Source organism: Scyliorhinus torazame, chromosome 17, assembly GCF_047496885.1.
Source record: "Scyliorhinus torazame isolate Kashiwa2021f chromosome 17, sScyTor2.1, whole genome shotgun sequence".
In the NCBI taxonomy this organism is placed as follows: domain Eukaryota; kingdom Metazoa; phylum Chordata; class Chondrichthyes; order Carcharhiniformes; family Scyliorhinidae; genus Scyliorhinus; species Scyliorhinus torazame.
The window spans coordinates 92863302-92875953 of NC_092723.1; the positions used below are offsets into that span (position 1 = coordinate 92863302).

Consider the following 12652-nt stretch of genomic DNA (forward strand, 5'->3'; position numbering starts at 1 on the left):
GGTGGGTTGGTGAGCAAACCCTGCCCATAACCTCTCTCATTCAGGGTAATTTTTCGAAAGGTGCATGCTAGGCGCATCAAAAGATCAAACTGTGTGCTCCTGCAGCATGTAGCTACTCCAACCAGGAGATTGCTGTTATATGTCACACTTGTCTGTCACACATTCGCACACATCAAGTGTAGTCCGTCTGATCTCTAATGTCCATCATACAACTCAGCAGGTTGACCTCTCTGTTACCTTCCAATTTGCCCTCTGGGAAAGATCCATGTAACTTTTCATCTCTGATCAAACTGCCAAAATTCTGGCATTTTTTTCTCTGAACGTCACTTTCTAGAGTTCTTTCTGTCTTTTGATTTCATGCACCTTACCATTTATGCTATGGTGTGTTTATGGGATTTTTAGCATATATCCTAGCCTCCACATTTCCAAGGCCTCAATAGGGTGGGTTTAGCTCAGTGGGCTAGACATGTGGTTTGTGATGCAGAACAAGGCCAGCAGCGCGGGTTCAATTCCCTTACTAGCTGAGAATTCTGAATTCTCCTTCAGTGTACCTGAACAGGCGACGGAATGTGGCGACTAGGGGCTTTTCACAGTAACTTCATTGCTGTGTTAATGTAAGCCTACGTGTGACAATAAAGATTATTTATTTATACCACAGTCTCCAAGTCAATTTAGCAAACTGAAAACCTAAATGAGCAAATAAAATGAAAATCCAAGAAATTGCACAGAACTGTGGTCTGCTGCACAGGGAATATATATTTTTCACATATGACTAAGGAGAGACTCTGGAATATGTTAAGCACATTTCAAATCCGAGGTTCACTCTCTCAAAAAGCCAACATTGATGAGAACTAGAAATGGATCAGCTATGGCAGTTCAGCCTTTTACAGACCACAGAGACTATTACATACGACCATGTGAATTCGGAGGAGTAGACCACTCCGCCCATAGAGCCTGCTACATTATTCAAAGGGTTGGTGTAGATTTGATTAAGTTCTATTAATAACCTTCTTTGAATAGGCCAATTTGCAATCTATTCACTGTGCAATCTATTCACTTTCTAACTAATTCCGTCAAATCATAGAAACTACAGCGTCGAAGGAGGCCATTCGGCCCATCGAGTCGGCACCGGCTCTTGGAAAGAGCACCCTACCCAAGTTCAGCACCTCCACCCTATCTCCATAACCCAGTAACCCCACCCAACACTAAGGGCAATTTTGGACACTAAGGGCAATTTATCATGACCAATCCACCTAACCCGCACATCTTTGGACTGTGGGAGGAAACCGGAGCACCCGGAGGAAACCCACGCACACACGGGGAGGATGTGCAGACTCCGCACAGACAGTGACCCAAGCCGGAATCGAACCTGGGACCCTGGAGCTGTGAAGCAATTGTGCTATCCACAATGCTACCGTGCTGCCCCAATGAAAATGGAATGTCTCCACAATAATCAAGGACTTTGGTGAATAACGATCTTCCAATATTTTCACAAGTTCTTGATATGTCTTATCTGGGGACCTCCGGCTGAACTTGGCTTTGCTTAGTTCAGTGGTCTAGTTCATTTAAGATGGATTACCAATTTGCACAGCTTCAACTTGCAATAACTTTAATTTGCATCCAAGTTATGATAATTTTTTGTTCTCTGCCCCGCTCAATCAACGTATCTTACTATATTGCACGTGGTCATCCCTGCAGCCTGACTCCTCGAATTGCTAGTTTAAAATCAGTACAGGCGCTTCCTTTGAATTTTTGTCCCAAATCCTTACGGTTGTGAAGCCAACAAATTCTGACCAACTGTTAATCAGCTATCGAGGGGGGACGGGGCCTGATCTCAGAGGGGGTAAAACGCATGTGGAGGTTCTCCACTATTATCAAAAATACCTTTTGAGTGCAACATTTGAAATATTTTGGAAAGTTCAGAAATTAGCATAAAGAGTACTGGAAAAGAAAAGGACTATTGAGTGAGCGACTAAAGAATTGTAAGGAAAAACACAATGCCAGAGGCGCAGCGGGCGAGTGCAGGGCGGCTTGGAGTAACAGCATCGTGGGTGGCTCCCGCACTGGTACTGGCGGTTCCGGCTGATCAGCCCGATCGGAGGAGAGCCCCGTCTCTTTGGAGGTTTTTTTTTTTGTTGTTTCCTCTCGTGGTCTTTTTTTTCTCCGTCATGGGGTTTTTATTCCCTTGGTTTTATCCTCTCTCTCTCTCGTTTTTGTTCTTTTTGCCTCGTGGAACTGTTTACCTATTTCACGGCGTTTTCTGGCTTTTTCGCTTTTCTCTCTCTTGGGCAGCATGGTAGCATAGTGGTTAGCACAGTTGCTTCACAGCTCCCGGGTCCCAGGTTCGATTCCCGGCTTGGGTCACTGTCTGTGCGAAGTCGGCACGTTCTCTCCGTGAGTACTGTTGCTCTTTTTAGCCTTAGTTTTATTACCTCTGATTATGTCACCTTTGCTCACGAGTCGCCAGGTATCTTTCTGATACTGCCACGTGGTTCAAGCTCGAGTTATGATTAATAAGTCAGCACACCGCTTAGTAAGATTGAAATCAACGGTCATTTATTATACACAATAATTAATGCTTACACAATAAACCTACTATCTATATCGAAACCTACCACTACTGGCCAATACTTAACTTTAGGAAGGGGCCCACCAGGTCAGGGAAACGAATGGCTTATCGAATCGGATCTGGCCCACGGGATTCAAAAGGCTGATACGGGTCGATGGCTAGGAGTCTTTATCAGGTAGCGATCGCTGGAGTCAAACTTACGGTTCTTTGTTGAAGGTTCTTGCGAAGGTCGCGAGCAGGCGAAGGGAGAGAGAGAGAGAGAGATCTGAATTTGGCCCCTCACTTTATAGGGCCCAGGGGCTTCCCGCCTCTCAGGGCGGCCCTTGACCCTGAGTCCCAAGTAATTGGACTTGTTCCCAATCACTGGGTTCGATATGCTCCAATAATGGGGCGATTCCTCGATCGGGGGGTGGTCGTTCACCTGTCTTTGTTTCGGCCACTGCAGGTGCCGACAGGTCTGGCCCGGCATTCAATTGCTAATATGTTGCAATTGTTCCCGGGGATAGCCGATTAAACTGCAGATGTCTGGGTTGATGTGCTGCTAATAGTCCTGAGTATCGATCTGGGCCGACTTCCCCAGAGCCGAATACGCTATTCTGTCTGCAGCTGTCCGTTTGTGCCCTTTTCCCATCAGCCTTTTTGGTTAGCCATTTTAAATCGGGTTTTGGCCAAATTAATAGGTAATCAGCCATTTTAGGTGGCTACAGTACGTGGGTTTCCTCTGGGTGCTCCGGTTTCCTCACACAGTCCATGATGTGCAGGTTAGGTGGATTAGCCATGATAAATTGCCCTTGGTGTCCAAAAAGGTTAGGTGGGGTTACTGGGTTGTGGGGATAGGGTGGAGGTGTGGGCTTAGGTGGATTGGTCTCTTCGGTGTGGACTCAAAGGGCCAAATGGCCTCCTTCTGCACTGTAAATTCTTTGTCTATGTCGGGGGTTAGGGTGAGTGACGGCCGCATCGTGGGTGGCTCCCGTGCAGATGCCAGCACTTCGGGCTGATCAACCCGATCGAAGGAGAACTCCATTTTTTCCCTCCTGGTGGTTATTTTTTTTAAACACTTGGTTTCTTTTTTTTTTTTTTTAAAAGTGGGGTTTTTGTTTTCTCGGTTCTCTTCTTTTCGTTTTTTTGGGGGAATGTTCTCTTTTTCTTTTCCCTTGTTTTTCTCTCCCTGAGGGGTCCTTTTTTTTAAGAATCACTCTCCTCCCATAGAAACGTGCAACGATCACCCGTTTTAAAAAAAAAAAAATTCGCCAAAACTCCCACTGATCTGTTCCCTGAACGTGAAGAACACGAGAGACGAAAGAAGGAGAAATAGAATGACGGGAATGCCAGGGGCCGCACGGAGACCAGAGGTGGAAGGGGTCTGGAGCGGAGGCAATCTGACGAGCGGACCAGCGCACAAGGTAGTGGAGCGCAAGTCTCACTGGAGCAAAAAGGGCGGAACAGCCAAATATAAAACCCTCCCTCACTGGGAGGGAACTGGACGGCGGCATCCCTCTCAAAGGCACTGAAAGAGCACTGTCAAGAAATAAAAACGGACATACAGACCGCGATGAAAGATGCATTTGCTGAAACTCTGGTGCAAATACAGATTGCTTTGAACAGGGTCGAAAAGAAACTGGAGGCCCAGGAAGCCACTATCAAAGACCTTGAAAGAGCCACAACTGACCAAAGTGACGGCATAGGGCAGCACGGTAGCACAATTGGATAGCACTGTGGCTTCACAGCGCCAGTGTCCCAGGTTCGATTACCCGCTGGATCACCGTCTGTGCGGAGTCTGCACGTTCTCCCCGTGTGTGCGTGGGTTTCCTCCGGGTGCTCCGGTTTCCTCCCACAGTCCAAAGACGTGCAGGTTAGGTAGATTGGCCATAATAAATTGTCCCTTAGTGTCCAAAAGGGGTTAGGAGGGGTTATTGGGTTATGGGGATGGGGTGGAAGTGCGGGCTTAGGTGGGTCGGTGCAGACTCGATGGGCTGAATGGCCTCCTTCTGCACTGTATGTTCTATGTGATACTGGAAAAGGAGGTGAAGAGACTGGTCGCGCCACAGGACAACCTGAGTGGGAAGGTCGAGAACCAGGAAAATCGGTCAAGGAGGCAGAATCTGCAGATCGTGGGTCTACCAGAAGGAACCGAAGGCAGAGGCCCCACGAACTACGTGGCCCAATGCTGGGCAACCTGGTGGGAAGTGTGACCTTCCCTAACCCACCAGAAATAAACAGGGCTCACCGGTCGCTGCGATCAAAACCCAAGGCTGGGGAACAACTAAGGGCAATCATAGCCAAATTACGCCAGTACCAGGACCGGGAAATAATCCTGCGCTGGGCCAAGCATTCCAGGAACTGCAGTTGGGAAGGACACAGACTGAATTTATCAGGACATTGGGGCTGAGCTGGCCAAGTGCAGGGCGGAATTCAACAGGGCGAAAGCAGTGCTGTACAAAAGTGGTGTACACTTCGGAATGTTGTACCCACCCCTGGGTCACATACCAGGGCAATTTTACGGCTCCGGCTGAAGCAGATAAGTTTGTCGCAGAGTGCGGGCTGGTGCAGCGACAAAAGGAGACAGGGGAGTGACCAGGCAAAGAACGGCAGCGGAGTAGCAAACCAACAAGGGGTGGAATAAAAGAACCTCTCCCCTCCTCCCCACCACCCACCCCCAACACATCCCGACTGACGAACTATGAGCCGCCACCTGAGTGCCCGCAGCAGGCGGAAGAGGGTGGCCCTACACGTGCAGACGAGGGCAACAGCAGAGGGAAGGCGGAGGAACGAGTGTAGGGCAAGATGGGGAAAGAAGAGACAGAAACCACAGAAAGTGGGTGGGAGGGCAGCAGGACAGTAACTCCCGGGTGAAGAGTCACCACACTAGCAGGGGAGCTGGCCCCGGGAGCATGCAGCAGATAGAGGCCGTGGTGGTCGCCCAACACGCTTGCGGGGGGGGGGGGGGGGGGGGGGGAAAAGAGAAGCAAAGGGGGAAAAAGGGATGGGAGAGAGGGGAACGGGACAGGAACGGAGAGAAACTTATAATATGGTTACATAGGGCCGCAACGAGGGGCCAGGAACAGAAAAGCACTGCAGACAACCGCCCAGAACGGTCTCTGGGCGAAGGGAGATCCTGGAGTACAGGGGCCTACCTACGTGGCAGACGCACTGCTGGCGGCCGTGTTGGGTGCCCCCTGGAAAAGGGAAACCCTGGAGTGCAGGGGCATATCCACATGGCGGGCGGACAGTTAGCGACCATGTTGGGTGCCCCCTGCACCAAGGGAAACCCCGGAGCGCAGGAACCCGATCGCATCTGGAAAGCAGTGACAGCGGCCATCTTGGACGGCCCCCGAACAGAGGGAAATCCCGGAGTGCAGGGGCGCGTCCACCAGGTAAGTATGGTTAATCCCACAGGAGCGGGGGATGGAGAAACCCCTGCCCCCCAACCAGGATAGTCACCTGGAATATCAGGGGACTTAACGGCTCAGTGAAAAGATCCAGAGTCTTCACCCACCTAAGAAACACGAGGGCCGACATAGTCTTCCTCCAAGAGACACACCTGAGAGAGCAGGACCGACAGCGGTAAGGAAGGGTTGCGTGGGACAGACTTACCATGTCTGCTGCGGGATGAGGGCCAGGGGCAGCGATTCGGTTAAATGAGAGGATGATGTTTAAGGCAACGAAGACAGTTACGGACCCAGGGACATGGTACGTCATGGTCAGTGGGGCCCTGGATGGGGCACCGGTAGTACTTGCCAACGTGTACGCTCCCAACTGGGACGACACAAAATTTATTAAAAAGACCATGGTGGAAATCCTCGACATAGCGACGCACCAACTGATCACGGGAGGGGACTTTAACTGTGTACAGGACCCACGGACAGACAGGTCGAACCCCATAATGGGGAAGACCTCGAATATGGCGAAGGAACTCGGTCGCTTCATGGGGCAGATGAGGGCGGTGGACCCATGGAGGTTCACCCACCCAGGGGAGAAAGAGTTCTCCTTCTTCTCCCCAGTCCACAATCTAGGATTGACTTCTTTGTGGTGGGGAAATCGGCATTCCCAGGGCTGGTCAAAGCAGAGTACTCTGCACTCTTAATTTCCGACCACGCTCCACATTACATGGATGTGAGGTTGGAGACCGGCAGTACCCAACGCCTCACATGGAGGTTGGACACCACCCTACTGGCTGACAAGGCTTTCAGTGAGAGGGTATCACAGGCCATAGAGGAGCATACGACAAACAACCAAAACGGGAGGTCTCACCCTCCACGTTCTGGGAGGCGCTAAAGGCCGTGATTAGAGGGGAAATTATTACCTTTAAAGCGTGAAGAGACAGGGAGGAGAGAGCGGCTAGGCAGCAGCTGGTCGACTCCATACTGGAGGTAGACCGTAAATACTCCGAGGCCCTGACCGTAGAGCTATTGGCGGAAAGGAAAAAGCTACAAATGGACTTTGACCTGATCTCCACGATAAAAGCAGTGCATCAACTCCGCCAGGCACAGGGGACCCTATACAGACATGGGGACAAAGCCAGCCACCTGTTGGAGCTCCAGATGAGAAAGCAGGCAGCCACCAGAGAGATCGTGCAGATTAGAGAGAACAGAGGCACGCTAGAAACAGACCCAGACAAGGTTAACAAAACCTTCAGGGCAGCACGGTGGCACAGTGGGTTAGCCCTGCTGCCTCACGGCACCGAGGACCCAGGTTCGATCCCGGCTCTGGGTCATTGTCCGTGTGGAGTTTGCACATTCGCCCCGTGTTTGCGTGGGTTTCGCCCCCACAACCCAAAGATGTGAAGGCTAGATGGATTGGCCATACTAAATTGCCCCTTAATTGGAAAAACTGAATTGGGTAATAAATTTATTTAAAAAAAAACCTTTGAGGACTTTTACCGGGGACTGTACACCTCAGAGCCCCCAACAGAGGCCTCGGGGATGAAACAGTTCTTCGATGGACTGGACATGCCAGTCGTGGGGGAGGACATAAACTGGGGCCTGGGAGCACCACTAGAACTGGGAGAGATCATGGAGAGTATTAGCTCCATGCAGGCGGGGAAGGGGCCGGGACCAGGCAGGTTCCCGGCGGACTTCTAAAAACCATTTGCGACAGCACTGGCCCTGCACCTGCAGGAGATGTTCACAGATTCGCTGGCAAGGGGCACACTGCCACCTACACTAGCATAAGCTTCAATCTCGCTAATACCAAAGAAAAACAAAGACCCTACACACAGACCAATCTGGCTACTAAATGTAGACGACAAAATATTGACCAAGATACTAGCCAAAAGGCTAGAAGACTGCGTACCAGATGTGGTTGCAGAGGATCAAACGGGCTTTGTCAAAGGTAGAGATCTTTGTCATCAGGCACCTGCTGAACGTGATCATGACCCCATCCGGGGCAGAGCACCTGAGGTGATCGTCTCCCTGGACACAGAGAAGGCTTTCGACAGAGTCGAGTATAAGTACCTCCTAGAGGTGGGAGCGGTTCGGGATCGGAAAAGGATTCACCTCATGGGTGAAGCTCCTGTACAATGCTCCCATGGCAAGCATTCGGACAAACAACACCAGCTCCCAGTACTTCCAGCTGCACAGGGGCACCAGGCAGCGATGCCCGCTGTCCCCGCTGCTGTTTGCCCTGGCGATCGAACCATTAGCGATCTCACTCAGAACAGCAAAGAAGCAAAGAACTGGAGGGGGATCCAAAAAGGAGGCAGAGAGCATAGAGTCTCACTCTACGCGGATGACCTGCTCCTCTACATCTCGGATCCACAAAACAGCATGGAAGGAATCATCGCGCTCCTGAAAGAGTTCGGTGCCTTCTTGGGCTACAAACTCAACATGAGCAAACGTGAGATTTTCCTGGTGAACCCGCAAGGGGGAGGGGCAGCACTGGTGAAACTGCCGTTTAAACAAGCCAGACACCGGAGGATCCAAATCGCTCATAACTGGACGGGGATCCACAAATGGAACCTGACCAGTCTGTCAGAGGAAGTCAAAAAGGACCTGCAGAGGTGAAACACACTCCCTCTCCCTGGCGGGGAGAATACAGACGATCCAAATGAACGTACTGCCCAGGTACCTCTTCCTACTAAGTGCAGCATGGTAGCACAGTGGTTAGCACAGTTGCTTCACAGCTCCAGGGTCCCAGGTCCGATTCCCGGCTTGGGTCACTGTTTGTGTGGAGTCGGCACATTCTCCCTGTGTCTGCATGAGTTTCCTCCGGGTGCTTCGGTTTCCTCCCGCAAGTCCCAAAAGACGGGCAGGTTAGGTGGATTGGCCATGCTAAATCACCCTTAGTGTGTAAAAAAGTTTAAGTGGGTAGGGTGGAGGTGTGGGCTGGAGTAAGGCGCTCTTTTCAAGGGCCGGTGCAGACTCGATGGGCCAAATGGCCTCCTTCGGCACTGAAATTCTATGCTTCTATGATCCATCCCAATCTATATCCCCAAGGCCTTTTTTCACTCACTGGGCAAGTTAATCATGGCATTTGTATGGGTGGTGGGGAGTGGGGGGGGGGGAAGAATGGGAGGGCTAGCCCTCCCAAACCTACATTTCTACCACTGGGCAGCGACAGCGGAAAGAGTGATAGGATGGACAAAGGAGCCAGAAGCTGAGTGGGTGCGCCCGGAGGAGGCCTCCTGCAAGGGGACCTCTCTCCGGGCCCTCGCCAAGGCTGCACTCCCATCCCCGCCCAAGAAACACTCCGGCAGTCCAGTGGGCAATGAAGTGGCAAATGAAATACAATGTGGAAAAGTGTGAGGTGATGCACTTTGGAAGGAGGAATTTAGGCATAGACTATTTTCTAAATGGGGAAATGCTTCGGAAATCAGAAGCACAAAGGGACTTGGGAGTCCTTGTTCACGATTCTCTTAAGGTTAATGTGCAGGTTCAGTCGGCAGTTAAGAAGGCAAATGCAATGTTAGCATTCATGTCAAGAGGGCGAGAATACAAGACCAGGGATGTACTTCTGAGGCTGTACAAGGCTCTGGTCAGACCCCATTTGGAGTATTGTGAGCAGTTTTGGGCCCCATACCTAAGGAAGGATGTGCTGGCCTTGGAAAGGGTTCAGAGGAGGTTCACAAGAATGATCCCTGGAATGAACAACTTGTCATATGAGGAACGTTTGAGGACTCTGGGTCTGTACTCGTTGGAGTTTAGAAGGATGAGAGGGGATCTTATTGAAACGTACAAGACACTGCGAGACCTGGATAGAGTGGACGTGGAGAGGATGTTTCCACTTGTCGGAAAAACTAGAACCAGAGAACACCATCTCAGATTAAAGGGACGATCCTTTAAAACAGAGATGAGGAGGAATTGCAAAGTGAGGTAGCAAAACCCAGCAAGAAAGAATGGGGGGCAGCAGTGAGGGGGGGGGGGGGGGGTGCGGGGAGGAACAAAAAAGGGGAGCTAGAAGGGGTAACAGATAAGAGAACAAAAATGGGGGGCGGGGGGGAGCACAGGGGACGGCAACAGTGGCAGCAAACACAGAACGGCATGAGAACGTGAACAAAAACGGGAAGGGGGAACGAGCAATGGCCTAGTTAGATGATTGGTAAAAACGGTAAAAAAGAATAGAAGAGAGGGGAGGAAAGACCCCTCCCGTCCGGGTATATTTCCTAGAGCCTATGTATTTTGCTTGGCAAGGTACATACCTGTATCCATAACTTGTACAAAACTGTATTTTAAAACATTTATTTTTAAAAAGGGAGGACATCGGGGTGGGGGTTTAGGTAGGATTGTAAGCTGTACAGGCAACAGACTGTAAATAAAGAAACCTAAGAAGCATTTTTGTACTGTACAATAAATGAAAAAGATCGTCAACTCATATAATTTTGAAAATGCCAATAAAAAGATTTTCTTTTTAAAATCAGCTGATCGATTGATCTGTTGAAGCTGCTCCACTCCAACGATTTTTTGGAAAAAGAACATTTTTCTTCTTTCTTCTGATCCGTTCCTCATCACCACTTTCAATTTTATAAACTGTTCTATCCCTAGACTAATAGTACAAAAGAAATAGGCTTTCAAAAGCACGTAGGTTTGATAAACAGAGGTTTATTGAATAGGTTTTCACTGTACAAGGTTTGGCACTAGACCCCCTAAAATCACGCAATGTAACCGATGATGTCATGTAAGTCAGATTCGTAAAGCGACATTGCACAAAACTACATAATAACCCATATATATATATATATATATATATAAATAAAACTCACCCTGTCAATATCCCTCAGGATTTAAAAAATTTGAGAAGTTGTCACCCCCATGGGACCTGGACTGTGTAGCAGCAACAGTGCTGGAGATATTCCAAAAGAAATGTTCTGCTGCATCTTCTGGATTTGATGGATGGACAGCGTTCTGTCTTCGGATGGTTGAAAATTGATTGTTTCAAGCACGGGAACAGCTTTAACAGTATCAGCTCTGTTCAGATTTCCAAAGAGGGCTTGAGTGCAGGAGCTCAGATGTCTTGCTACAGCTGTACAGGGCCTTGGTGACACCACCCCTGGAGTTTGGTCTCCTTATCTAAGAAAGGATATACTTGCCATTGGGGGAGTCCAGCGTGGGTTCACCAGACTGATTACTGGGATGGCAGGATTGTTGTACAAGGAAAGATTGGGCTCACTGGGCCAGAATTCACAGGGATTTAAAGAATTAGAGGGGATCGCATTGAAACGTTTAAAATTCTGACTGGACAGGTCAAACTGGATGCAGAGGTGTTGTTTCTTCTGACTTGGGGGGCGGGGTCTAGAACAAGCGACCACAGTCTCAGACGTGACTTGGGGGGGGATAGGTTGGAGAAGTAGGCTGCAAGTGTTGGGCACACTGGATAAGTGGAGCTTGTTCAAGGAACAGCTACTGCGTGTTCTTGATAAGTACGTACCGGTCAGGCAGGGAGGAAGGCGTAGAGCGAGGGAACCGTGGTTTACCAAAGAAGTGGAATCTCTTGTTAAGAGGAAGAAGGAGGCCTATGTGAAGGTGAGGTGTGAAGTTTCAGTTGGGGCGATGGATAGTTACAAGGTAGCGAGGAAGGATCTAAAAAGAGAGCTAAGACGAGCAAGGAGGGGACATGAGAAGTATTTGGCAGGTAGGATCAAGGAAAACCCAAAAGCCTTCTATAGGTATGTCAGGAATAAGCGAATGACTAGAGTAAGAGTAGGGCCAGTCAAGGACAGGGATGGGAAGTTGTGTGTGGAGTCTGAAGAGATAGGCGAGATACTAAATGAATATTTTTCGTCAGTATTCACTCAGGAAAAAGATAATGTTGTGGAGGAGAATGCTGAGACCCAGGCTATTAGAATAGATGGCATTGAGGTACGTAGGGAAGAGGTGTTGGCAATTCTGGACAGGCTGAAAATAGATAAGTCCCCAGGGCCTGATGGGATTTATCCTAGGATTCTCTGGGAGGCCAGGGAAGAGATTGCTGGACCTTTGGCTTTGATTTTTATGTCATCATTGGCTACAGGAATAGTGCCAGAGGACTGGAGGATAGCAAATGTGGTCCCTTTGTTCAAGAAGGGGAGTAGAGACAACCCCGGCAACTATAGACCGGTGAGCCTCACGTCTGTTGTGGGTAAAGTCTTGGAGGGGATTATAAGAGACAAGATTTATAATCATCTAGATAGGAATAATATGATCAGGGATAGTCAGCACGGCTTTGGGAAGGGTAGGTCATGCCTCACAAACCTTATCGAGTTCTTGGAGAAGGTGACTGAACAGGTAGACGAGGGTAGAGCAGTTGATGTGGTGTATATGGATTTCAGTAAAGCGTTTGATAAGGTTCCCCACGGTAGGCTATTGCAGAAAATACGGAGGCTGGGGATTGAGGGTGATCTAGAGATGTGGATCAGAAATTGGCTAGCTGAAAGAAGACAGAGGGTGGTGGTTGATGGGAAATGTTCAGAATGGAGTTCAGTTACAAGTGGCATACCACAAGGATCTGTTCTGGGGCCGTTGCGGTTTGTCATTTTTATCAATGACCTAGAGGAAGGTGCAGAAGGGTGGGTGAGTAAATTTGCAGACGACACTAAAGTCGGTGGTGTTGTCGACAGTGTGGAAGGGACATAGAGGGACAGAGGGACATAGATAAGCTGGGCTGAGAGGT

The 12652-nt window shown here is 49.5% G+C and overlaps 1 protein-coding gene across 4 annotated transcripts in view; it reads right to left on the bottom strand.

The window, feature by feature from the left end:
• The window catches only part of ift70 (intraflagellar transport 70), a 354021-nt gene that overhangs the window by 124774 nt on the left and 216595 nt on the right, over positions 1-12652 (bottom strand). The window lies entirely within an intron of this gene.